Raw genomic sequence first — 13,426 nt, forward strand, 5'->3', positions numbered from 1 at the left:
TGCTTAACTGGGCGCCGATGTAGTTCAGTGAACACAGAGGTGATAGGTGAACTGGACTTGGTAAGCTTCAAGACATAGCCAGCAGAGTTTAGGATGAGCTCGGGTTTACGGAGTGTAGGATGTGCGAGGCTGACCAGGTGTGCGTTGAAATAGTCAGTTCTAGCGATAACAGAGGCATGGGTGAGGGTTTCAGCAGCAAATTTGCTGATGTGGGGCAAAGTTGGGCAATATTATGGTGGTGGAAATAGGTGCCCTTAGTGATGGTGCGGATATGTGATCGGAAGCATCAACTATGAAACCAACATTGCAAACAATCTGGTTCATCCTCACAGTTGCCAGGGAGAGGGATGGAGTCGGTGGTTAGGGAATGGAGTTTGTGGTGAGGACTGAAGACAATGCTTTTGGTCTTCCCGATATTTAGTTGGAGGAAGTTTCTGCTGATCCAGTACTGGATGTTGGACAAGTAGTCTAACAGTTTAGAGACAGTGGAGGGGTTGGAGAGGCGGTGGTGAGGTAGAACTGAGTGTTATCAGCATATTGTTCTGTACCTGCCTTGGTAGTGACATTGGGTTCTGAAATTGGTAATATTTTTCATTTCTGAGCACTAATACCTCATGCCCTACAGGAAAGAATTGATCAAAACAACTTTCCAGCTGAAGTATGTCACATTAGTTTAGGGTTTTCATTCTCAGTCATTGATTTTTTTAAAAAATCTGACACACCTCACTTGGAAAAATAATCTGCAGTTGCAAGTGTTGGTGCAAATATCACTCCTCGCCTTGCTTTCCCAAGTCTATTTATGCAGTTCAAGGTAAATAGTCAAAGCCCTTTGGTGCATAATCTCAAAAAAATGGCCTTATCGGTCAGCTTTGTCTCTGACTAAGATGATTCTGGGTTTACGTCTCTCTCCAGAGACTTGAACACATATTCTATGTTGACACTTTAGTGCAGCGCTGAGGAAGTGCTGTCCTTCAGACAAGAAGTTAAACCGAGGCCCGTCTGCCCCCTCAGATTGGCGTAGAAGATACCATAGCACTCTGAAAAAGAGCAGGAGAAATTTCCCTGGTATCTTTGCTAACATTTATCCCTGAATCAACACTAAAGCAGAGGATCTGGTCATTTATTTCATAGCTGTTTGTGGGAGCTTGCTATGCATAAATTGGCTGCCATGCTTCTTACATTACAAAGTGACAGTACATTATTAACTGCAAAATGCTTTGGGATGTCTTGAGTTTGTAAAAGACACTATATAAATGCATATTGCATCTGATGAGTGCATGGCTAAGAATATGTGCAGCTCTACATTAAGCCAGGTTCATATGTTATACAGAAAGCTCCACAGCTCCAGGGACTCTGGTTCGATTCCAGGTACTGCCTGTGTGGAGTTTGCAAGTTCTCCCTATGTCTGCGTGGGTTTTCTCCGGGTGCTCCGGTTTCCTCCCACAAGCCAAAAGACTTGCAGGTTGATAGGTAAATTGGCCATTATAAATTGTCACTGGTGTAGGTAGGTGGTAGGGAAATATAGGGACAGGTGGGGATGTTTGGTAGGAATATGGGATTAGTGTAGGATTAGTATAAATGGGTGGTTGATGTTCGGCACAGACTCGGTGGGCCGAAGGGCCTGTTTCAGTGCTGTATCTCTAATCTAATCTAAAATATATGTTTAATTCAATGTTGTGAGATCTTCTAAAACTAAATCTTAAATGTGTTTAAGGTCATTTACCATAAGAATAATTTAGTGGTTTATGGGTATTCAAGTTGAAAACAAGGACAGTGGATGAGCTTGGAGTTGAGGGTAGGTAAAGTTAAATCAGTTCTCTGAGGTGAACTTTGGGAGCGTGAAGAAGAAGATATCCTCAAAGAGAAGGCCATTCACTTTTTTGGTAACTTTAAAAAAAGAAAATCAAGCTCAGGACTCACTCACTTTCAGCCCTTTACCCAAGGATGTGACCATGTAGTTTATTAAGTTGAAGCTTTTATTTTGGGCATAATTGTAGTCTGGATTCACAAAGACTTGAGGGCTGGATTTATGCTGTGCTATTTGGGAGTTCAAAATCAGAACCGACAGCCTCATGGGTCTCTTGGGCACTGGAGCTTTCATGTTTATGGTTGTCTTTTGAGTTATCCCATCACTTTTTCATTTGTGTGCAATCAAAACCATTTTGCATTGACATAAAAGTAGCTGTATAAATGCGGTCTAAAAAAAGGATAGCTGTGTTTATCTAATTTCATAATGAAACCATTTCAGGGGTTTACTTAGAAATACAATCTTTGCACCAACAGGCAACCTACAGTGTAAGTTAGGAGTCTGGGCCTCACCTGACTCGAGCAAAGCAGTGACACTCCCTTCTCCAGAGAACATCTGCCTTTAGGAACATAGGAACAGGAGGAGGCCATTTAGCCCCTTGAGCCTGTTTGCCATTCAATGAGATCATGGCTGATCTGCGGCCTCCATATACCGTTGTTAAACTCCAGAAAGCTTGTTCTGGAAGAATAATGCTGGAGCCTATCTTTACTCAGTTCCACATACATTGTATAGAGTAAAAGGATTACAAACATGTAGCTCCTCAACTAGTCTCAGTAAGTGTCTGCTTACAAGTGCTCAAGTAAGACCCCAAATAACACCTCCTCCTGCATATAATCAAACAATTGAAACGCCATTAATAGATTAACACCTTTGGTTAAGAAAATTAATCCATCTCAAATTTAAATTAACAATTGATCTATCATCAATTACCATTTTCAGAAGAGAGTTCCAAATTTCATCCATGCTTTGCAGGTAGAGGTGTTTCCTCATTTCATTCCTGAAAGGGCTGGCTCCAATGTTTTGACTATGGGGAGTCTAGGACTAGGGGGCAATCAGTGAAAACAGTTTCTCTCTATCTTGCCTTTCTGTTTCCCTTAACATCGTGAAATCTTTTATCAAATCAGCCCTTAACCTTTAAAATTCCAGGGACTACAACTCTAGTTTGTGTAATCTTGCCTCGTAATTTAACACTTGGAGTCCAAGTATTTTGATAAATTTACGCTGCACTCCCTCCAATGCCAATATATCCCTCCTAAGGTGTGGCACCCTTTAACTGCAGAATGTTTGCACCTACTGTAGAATTATAGTTTAAGTGCAGCCTCAGAATGCCCTATTATATTGACATCAGCTGTATTGAAGCTAGTATAGCCTGGTAAGATTTATTGCTGACCCTGTAACTTTTCCTTATTAAAATCAATGGTTTATAGTAAATCAGTTAATCCCATTACAAAAGCTGTACAGGGTAAAATCAGTCAACTTTAATTCCCAATAGCGTGGTTTATACATGAGGGCTGTTTTCTGTGGTTCTCAGCTAACGTCTTCTGCTGATTTTTGTTGTCAAACAAAGGTCAGCATTGGCAAAATTAATGGCAAGTTGGTGTTGGTTTAGTGCTGACACTGGTCTTGACGAATACTGGTATAAATTGGGTAGGGTCACCTTTCTTTTTCATCCAACTGCTTGAGATCCTGGTTTTTCCTCTTCAAATGCTCCATAACCTTGCTTTGCCCTATTTGACTGATTGTCACCTGCCATACACCCATGCCTCTGAGCCATCATTTATTGTCTGGCTGTGGGTTAATGTCAAGTGATATTCAGCACTCTTTTGTGAAAGCAAGGGATTGCAATTGGGAAAATAGACTATCCCAGTATCCACTCTCCCTCCTCCACCTCCATGCTTGTGAGGAAATGACTGGCTACCACTAAACAGCTGGAACTCATCATGAGGCGAGTCACTGGTGCAGGCTTGTGCATCAGTACTAATTGGTACAGCATTTCCATTTTTAAAATATATATATATATAAAAAAAATTCTCACCGATTTTTTTCACTTCCCTCTTGATGGGTAGTTGTTGACTCCTTGCTGCCCTGCAGGGACCAGGTATCCTCTGACATCCCAAAGATGAGGGTAAAGCAGTTGATGAAGTCTACATGGACCTCAGTAAGGCTTTTGATAAGGTGCATGTGAGATTGGTTAAGATGGTAAGAGCGCATGGGATCCAGGGCAATTTGGCAAATTGGATCCAGAATTGGCTTAGTGGCAGGAGGCAGAGGGTGATGGTCAAGGGTTGTTTTTGCAAGTGGAAGCCTGTGACCAGTGGTGTACCACTGCTGGGACCCTTGCTGTTTGTAGTGTACATTAATGATTTGGACATGAATATAGGAGGTATGATCAGTAAGTTCGCAGATGACGCGCAAATTGGTGGTGTCGTAAATAGTGAGGAGGAAAGCCTTAGATTACAGGACAATATAGATGGGCTGGTAAGATGGGCGGAGCAGTGGCAAATGGAATTTAATCCTGAGAAGTGTGAGGTGATGCATTTTGGGAGGGGTAACAAGGCAAAGGAATATACAATGGATGGTAGGACCGTAGGAAGTACAGAGGGACCTTGGTGTATTTGTCCATAGATCACTGAAGGCAGCAGCACAGGTAGATAAGGTGGTTAGGAAGGCATATGGGTTAGTTGTCTTTATTAGCCGAAGCATAGAATATAAGAGCAGGGAGGTTATTATGGAGCTGTATAAGACGCTAGTTAGGCCACAGCTGGCGTACTGTGTACAGTTCTGGGCGCCACACTATAGGAAGGATGTGATTACACTGGAGAGGGTGCAGAGAAGATTCACCAGGATGTTGCCTGGGCTGGAGCATTTCAGCTATGAAGAGACTAAAAGGCTATGGTTGTTTTCCTTAGAGCAGAGAAGGCTGAGGGGGGACATGATTGAGGTATACAACATTGAGGGGCATTGATAGATTAGATAGGAAGAAATTTTTTCCTTTGATGGAGGGGTCAATAACCAGGGGGCATAGATTTAAGGTAAGGGGCAGAAGGTTCAGAAGGGATTTGAGGAAAAATGTTTTCACCCCGAGGGTGGTTGGAATCTGGAACACTCTGCCTGAAGGGATGGTAGAGGCAGGAACCCTCACAACATTTAAGAAGTATTTAGATGAGCACTTGAAATGCCATAGCATACAAGGCTACGGGCCAAGTGCTGGAAAATAGGATTAGAATAGTTAGGTGCTTGATGGCCGGCATGGACACGATGGGCCAAAGGGCCTGTTTCTGTGCTGTATAACTCTACAACTGTATCACATCCATTACTCATATGTGAGTCTTCGCCAGGAGGAAAGGGGGAAGCATCAAATTGTAGTTTGAATAATATTTATCAATTTGTACAAAAAACAGAAATTATACTCTTGGGCCCGAGTGCTTGAATGCACTACCATTGAATTGTACGGATATAAAGATCTTCTGTTATTTCCTGGTCATTTTTGAATTGGCAGATTTCACTTTTGGCAGCAGTTTGAGTTGGGGGGTAGTCTCGGATTGACCTGGAGTCTCCAGGAATTAAAGACTAATCTCCAAGGCGCTGCTGCGAGCACTTTTTGAACACTTTTGTTTGCTAGTTATAAAAGTATTGGGCATGGAGGAGAAAAAGGCTGTTTGACAAGAAAAAATCATCCAATTGGGTACTAAAGAGTCTTTCACTTTCCAATTGGTGCAGGGAGCTGGTGTCTTATCCCAGAAAGCCTATTGGTGAAGGATGATGCTGGAGCCAATCTTTACTCAGTCTTACATTTGTTTACAGAGTGAAACATTACAAGCAAACACCTCCTAATTTAACCACACCACAGTTTCAGCAAGTGTCTCTTTATATGTGCTGAAGGGAAATCCCAATTAATTTCCTCCACCTGCATATAATTAAACACAATTGATGTACAATCAACAGGCAGTACGTCACAAGGGTGGACATGTTGGTGATCAATGGCAGGAGATCGTGTGCTGCCTCCAGGAATATGTCCAGCAAGAGTTGGAAACTCTATTTAGGGTGCTATATTTGGGAGGTGAAAAATTAGGCACAATTCCCATTCCTGATTATGTGCCAACGATTCCCGATGGAAAATGGATGTATTGAGATTGTTCGTTGAAAATAAGCCTTGCTTGGTTTTGTCCTCCATGTCGAATATCCTCCTAGTCAGGCTCTGGTCCAGGCTTTCTCACAAAGAATGGTTACTTGCTTGAGATCTTGATGGTGCCCAAGTTAATGCCCTGTAACAAATGTCAGCCATTTCAGTGGAGGGAAGAAAATGCAACAGATTTGGTTGACACTTTTGGATTTGTACTTGATGTTGGAACAGCTTGTCAAAATTTAGTCAAACTAAGGCAATCTTGTATCCTCGAGAAAAGATTTGTACTTATGAAATTCACCTTAAGCAGGTTAATGGCATTTTAATACAATGCAATGTCTTGCAAAATTGCATTTTGTGCTATGTTTAACCGTAGTCACAATTTTCCATTTCAAATCCTTGGCAGCAAGTTATTCGGTATTGCTGAAGTTGATAACAATAACTCATCTTTTGGCAGAGTGTGTTCAACATTAGTTTCCATACCAATGAAAACTGGCCTGATGGAAAAATGCAGCAGTTTGTTATGGAAACCTAAAACTTTTCAGTGTGCCATTTTATTCAGTCATGGAAATGCTTGTGTTGCAAGATGAAACATTTAATTTCACTGTTTATAGTAAAACAAGCCAATGTTGCTGGTAGAATGTAAAGGGTGATAAATTGCAATCGTGAAGCAAAACTGAGTTGGACCAAAGATGAAATGCATGAGAACTTTTGTAAATTAGCCCCATCCAAGTGAAACATGACTGTCTTTATTTTATTATTTTAAATGTGTTGCAGGGCTTGGCTTAGTTTATGAATGTGTGTCAGGCCAGAGAATCAGTCTTGTGTAAATGTTTGGCTGTTCTTTCACCGTATTTGATGTAGCTTGAGTTGGCTTTAAGTATAAGCACTGATTGTTAGGTGGCTGTTGCAGAGCATTGTTAGTTAAGTTGATTGTGTACTAACATTACAGTACATTATACTAGTATCCTGAAGAAAGAAAAGCAAGCGTGGCCTTATACACCTTACTGTGCCAGATTGTTTCTTGTATTTATGTGGCGCTCTTAAACATCTCCAAGCATTTCATTTTCACATATTAGCCATTTTGCGCACAGTAAACTCAACAGACAGTTTTAAGATGAATGACTAGTTGATTTGCTTTTGTTCGTGAGCAATAATGTTAGCGCACTAGGTGAGCTCCCTACTCTTTTTTTTTTAAAAGATCTTCCTTGACCACCACAAGATGAAAACATGGTTTAACTTCTCATCCAAAGGACAACACTTCCTCACACATAATGTGTGGGTATTTTCATAATTCAAGTGATAATGTTACACTGTACTGAATTGCTAGCAACAGCACTTCAACAGAAGTTCTCCTTTTGAGAGGTTAGCATGTATTATTGGAACAGAACAGTTGAGCTGCTGCGGAGGCTACAGCTTGGGTTAAACTGCTGTACACTGGTCACCGTTATTTGGTGAAGAAATAATTTGAAAGTAGGGGAAAGAGTTTGCAATTTGTGTAGTGGGAAGTCTGGTTGTCAGTGTTTGAATGTTTACAGTGTATTCGCCACCTTCATGCAACCTTTCACTGTCAGCAGGTACTTGGAAAGACCAGCATTCTAGAGCCTGGCTACCCGACCAAACCCGACTACGTGTCGGGGTTGGGTCTATATTCTGTGTCCAGCATTCGGCCTCGGGTTGGGCTGGAATGCGCTGTTTTGTTTTGTGTTTTCTTTTTAATCTACGATTTTTCTTTTTCTATTTCAATAATTTGTTTGATATTGTCGGGTCGGGCATGAGAAGAAATTAAAGGACTCGGGATCAGGTTCTGGTTGGCTGTTTTGGATCGAGCCTGGGTCGGGTTTTAATTTTAAAGCCAAGCCAGGCTTTAGTGCATTCCAGATCCTAACCACTTGCTGCATAAAAATTTTTTTTCCTCATGTCACCTTTGGTTCTTTTGCTGTTCACCTTTAATCGGTGTCCTCTGGTTCTCAATCCTTCAGCCAATGGGAACAGTTTCTCCCTATGTATTCTGTCCAGACCCTTCAAGATTTTGAACACCTCTATCAAATCACCTCTCAACCTTCTCTGCTCTAAGGAGAACAACCCCAGCTTCTCCAATCTAGCCACATAACTGGAGTAGTCCTAATTCCCTGGAAGCATTCTCGTAAATCTTTTCTGCACCCTCTCTAATGCACTCCAACTATTTCTTTCAATCATTCCTTTAAGTAATCAAGGTTTAACTTGCGTTATTTCAAATTTGTTTGCTGCAGATTTTTTTTTGGTAGGTTGGGGGCAAAGAAAAGAGGCAACACTGCCATGCCAAGACCCACTCTTTTTTCCACTATTCTCTACAACATTGTTTGCCTCTTTCACCATCTGTCACCATTTGCCTGGTTTGAATTTTGCTGCTGGAAATGGCCTTCTCCTTCTGACTGTAAAAAAGCATACATACGTAGTCTCTTGTATTTACATGTTGCTAATGATTAAATTAGAACATCCCCCGAGCAAAATTAAAACCCATTCTGCTACGCATTTCCCAGATGCAGCACATTTCAATCCTCCTGTGCTGCTGTGTCCAAGAATGAGAATTGTTGCAACTTCTTATTTTTAAATTCTTATCGCTTAGTTTTGCTAATCTTTTTTGGTTCTTTCTGCCTCCTGTACATGAAACACATTGTTTCCGAGCTCTTTGCTTCCAACAATGGGGCTTCGTGGCTGCCTATAAAATGGAAATCAATATTCATTTGTTTGTACATCAAGCTGTCGACATTAACACATCCAAGAGGTCTTGTTTAACCTATGAAGCAACAGTGCTAAGGACAGCCCTTTCCAAACTTGCAGCAACACATACTTCAACCAGGACTAACCAGCATGTAAGGAATATAAGCACAAATAGAATTGCGTTCCCTGGGCTTTGTGGCTGCATTACCAGTGCTTGACATACCCACAGGCCATAGTTTGGACATCCCTGCTGCACAGTAAATACAACAGCACAAACACTCTGTCCTTGGGAAATGTTTCTGACCACGGAGTACAGAATATAAACAGCTGCAAATGCTCAGGTCAGTTTCTTCCGCTTTTGGACATGCCTAGGGAAGGGCTGACCCCTCTGCTCTACATACAGGTCAGTAATGTGCTTTCACCATTGCTGGTCTGTATAATCCATACTCTAGCATCAGAAATATCCTGTCCTAACTGCCAAACATGATTTTGTACATGTAGTCATCCATTGTTATCGAGTCCATTCCACAGTGTGAACAGTGTAAATTTGACAAAACTGGCCCCATTGAAAACAGTTCTATAATGTAACTGTGGTATAAAATGCGATTCGGAGGCACAGAAGAGCGCTGTGCTTTTGCTTTATTTGATTTCCTACCCCTGAGGTAGAATTTACCATGGTGACAATTCTGGGTGACAGAATCACTGTTGTAGCTATGGGTGTTAGGGTATATAGTTGCTTAATGGTATGGTTTTTGAAATCTTTCTTCTGGAAGATGTTCTGTAAATATTGACACAATTTCATAGGCCCGTAACTTTCAAAGCACAGTGTCTGCTACCCAGAGGAAAGCAAAAAATGCACATATTCTCTTAATACAAAGTCACTTTTGGTTCAAAAATTTATATCGTCCAGTAAGTTGACTTAACTGGCATCAAGTAGCCTATATGCAGCAACAGAAATAACGTGCAAGTATCTCAACACCACAGAAATACCAAAGCCTGTAGTACCTCCAGGGATTCCAGTTTGTAAATCATTGTATATTAGAATAAAAATGCTACAACAGGTGTGGAATAAAATTTTTACTTCTGTCTCATCAACATGTGCATTTTTATGATGGGGCATTGTCCTTTTGGTGTGTCTGTCTCACTGTAGCTAGAAACCCTCATTTAGTGAATTGGGTTCACACCTCTGTAGTATACTCTGTCCATTCAATATTCAGACACCGTTTTCAATTGAGTCCTCTAATCGCCCAAGTAAACCTGGCATTAAATTTAATTCATGTGAAATAAAAACACAAAGCTCAAGATTAGGGTGAACTGGAAGTTGTTGCTGAGTGAACTGCAGTTGCCCTGAGGCCTTGTGTGAGACATACTGTGTTGAAACTGTTTTTGTTTATTCCAGTCTCTGCATTCAAACTGAAAACAATGGCATTACTATTGGGCTGTACAGTTCTTTGCCATGGGGATGCTATGTGCAATTACACAGTAATCTTACTACTGTCTCCAATACTAGCGTTCTTTACAGGATTTATTGTGTCATTTGGAATCTACCATGAGTAACTCTCTGCTTGTGGCTGTTCTGAACATTTCTGGGCGTGACTAGGTTCTTACCTGCAAGTGTGGGACAAGTTGAAACATTGTCCATTCCCCAAATCCCTAATAGAGTAGAAATATTAAACATAAAATGTAGAGGAAGAAAATCTCAGAATTTATGGCATACTTATTGTAGCTAGCGCACATCACTCCGGCCTATTACAGGACTAAACATGAAAACTGCGCACATTAATTCTTCTCTGAATATTTTAAGCATTTATTAGAGTAACAAGGCTTTGCAAAGCATAACATTGTACTGTTCCAAGCCTAGTATTATGGGCCATTTTTAATAAGTTCCGTGTTGTTTTTCTTCCCTCTGTCCTGTCCTTGAGGCATATGCAAGTGCAGGAGTCCAGTTCAGTGGGTACAGGTATCCCTCTGGTATCTTGCCCAAGTGGTCATCCTTCATATGTGTGTGTGTAATGTCAGTGAAGCTACTGGACCAAAGATGCCATCCCAATCCAGCCCAAACTTGGCTTTAACTGATTTGCACACTTCCTAGCATTGAATAGTAATCAGGAGCAAAACATTCTCTTTGACTCTGGTGTATTATCTCTCCTCAGCTTCCTCAACTCTCTGGAGCCCTTGACATGGGTGACCCCACTGTCCATTTCCAACACCTCTCCACTGTTATCTAGCTTGGTGGAACTCGTCCTTGCTGAGTTCCTTTCTCACCTCACTGATCATAGACACAGCGGCCAGAAAGTATCTGAAAGCCCCGTGAGGTCGGCTGCCCAACATGATCCTGCCTCCGGGCAAGATTCCTAGGGTCAAGCTGCCACTGGATCAGCAATTTGCTTAACAGAGGTGAGCAATCGACCTAATTAAGGCTTCAATAAAGAGCCATTTTCTGACAATGGAATTTTCCCAGGGTCATATGGGCTTCCTGCTGTGGTGGGTGCCTGGCAATGCTTCAGAGGTGGCTTCTCGCCAGGAGGATGGAGGGCCGTCGGAGACTGAATGAAATGGCAGTGTTGGAGCCACAGGCTCAAAGAGGTCCAATCATGGCCACAGACATTCTTGTGGTGGGGATCCCTTTCCACTCTGAGGCCCCACATAGTTCTGGGCCCTGTTTTTCTGGGCCGGTGTACCACTGACTCAAGTGGGGTCAGACCCAGAAATGGTGTCACCTTCCGAAAATTTTACAAACACTGAAGATTCTGCCCAGCATCTCTTCAATGGCTTTTCTTCCTGTCTCCACACCATTATTTCTGAAGCCCCCCATTGATCTATCCTTAGATCTGTTTTCTTTCTTCTCTACATGCTGCTGCTTGGCAACATCATCTGTAGACAGGGTGTCAGCTTCCTCATCTTTAACTCCACTACTTCTTTCGACCCTTCCTCTGTGTTTGTGTTATCAAACTGCCTGTCCAACATTGAGTCTTGGTTAAGTGGCATTTCCTCTAGCCAGACGTTGCAAAGTCGAAAGCAATCACCTTTGGCCCCAACAACAAACTTGGTACTCTAGCCACTGATTCCATCCCCTTCCCTGGCACTATCTCAGGTTGATCCAGGCTGCTCGCAATCTTGGCATCTTTTTCAACCTTGAGCTGAGCTTCCAACTCCATATCCTCTCCATCATAAAGATGACTTCCTACTTCTATAACATTGCCTCCATCTCTACCTCAGTCCATCTGCCACTGAAACCCTCATCATCGTACTTTACCTCCAGTCTTGATTATTTTGATGGTCTCCTGACTATCTTCCCATCCTCCACTCTGTAAATTTCAGCTCATCCAAAACTGCTGTCTGTATCCTATCCACCATTCATTCTTATCCTTGCTCACTTACACTGGATTACAGTCACTCTATTTAAGTCTCTTTATTGCCTCATCCCTGCCTTTTACTGTAACCTCCTCCAGCTGTACATTGCTCCCATCCGCCTGCACCCCCAATTCCACATTCCAATGGCTCAGGTTTCTTGTGCATCCTCCCCTCCCTGTAGCTCACGATCGATGATCCTGCCTTCAGCTGCCTAGGTCCATGCTCTGAAATTCTCTCCCTAAACCCCTACGCCTCTCCACCTTTTAGAACCTCCTTAACAACCACCTCTTGGACCAAGCTTTTGGTCACCACTCCCAATATCGCCTCCCTTTGCTGCAGTGCCCGCTTCTTGCGTCTCTGAAGTGCTTTGGGATCTTTGTTGATGTTAAAGGCACTTTACCATTGCAAATTACTGTTGAACTGTGGCTGATATTTTCTCCTTCCTACGTAAGCTCTGTTTAGATTCTGTACATTACAAAAGGTTTAGACTGATTATTAAACTATGAGAACTCTTTCTGTGGGCCCCCTGCTTCTGCATTGCTTTCCAGCCAAGCATGAATGGTGAGGTGGTATGAAAGTTCCACTGGTGCCCTGCCAACCTTTGTGGGCACTTCGGAAATGAAAGATGTGTGTCATTGCACTTCTGCCCAGCACTGAATTTAAAGGGGCACTGTTGTTTGGTGAAAAGTATCTTCACAGAGATACACTTACTAAATTTTGCAAACTAAGGACTGTTGAGTATCTTTGAGTGGTGTATTTCTATTGCTTATGTAATTAGCGAGAGTGTAATATAAACCTAAGGGAATGGCATTTGAAATTTTCAGTCATTTAAACAAGGTTTTACAGATTGAACTCCATTGTTGAAAAGTTAATAATTTTTCTTGGAGGGTTTTCTGGAGCCTCCAGAATGTACTGTGCATCAATGTGTATCATTATCCTCATCCTTTGGTGTAGGCAATTAAATTCAAAACTATATTTTTGTAACAATTGTAGAAGAAAAAGCCCATTAACCTGAAGTTTTATGTAGTGCTTTGCCGCAGCTATAACCTAGTGCAGTATTACACACTTTAATGTAAACCAAATGTGCTAGTTATTTTATGCATTTGATAACATTCGCACTGGCCAAGTAATTCTGAAGTTTATATCTGAAATTTTACTGTAGAATGAGCTAAATACTGGAGGAATTTTAACTTTCCTTCTCTTGACAATTATAAAGGAAAAGTGACAAAAGTTGTTAGGCCAAGTAGAAAAAGGATTATGAATATCTTTATTTTTAAAACTGTTAGCCTTCTGTGGGCTGTGAAATTGGAACAGGTTACTTTCTAATCTAGTTAAAATTTATGCTTCATTTTTCTTCCCAGCCCCCAAACAAATGTCTCCCTCCTCTTCTAATGATCCTGGACATGACAGACCTGTGATATCTCTAAGTGACCATTCTT

General features: G+C 41.6%; 1 protein-coding gene across 2 annotated transcripts in view; it reads left to right on the forward strand.

Annotated features, from left to right (window-relative positions):
- aagab (alpha and gamma adaptin binding protein) overlaps positions 1 to 13,426 on the forward strand; it is a 40,401-nt gene that overhangs the window by 1,963 nt on the left and 25,012 nt on the right. The gene's annotated exons all lie outside the window — the stretch shown is intronic.

Source organism: Heterodontus francisci, chromosome 38 (genome assembly GCF_036365525.1).
Source record: "Heterodontus francisci isolate sHetFra1 chromosome 38, sHetFra1.hap1, whole genome shotgun sequence".
Classification (NCBI taxonomy): Eukaryota; Metazoa; Chordata; class Chondrichthyes; order Heterodontiformes; family Heterodontidae; genus Heterodontus; species Heterodontus francisci.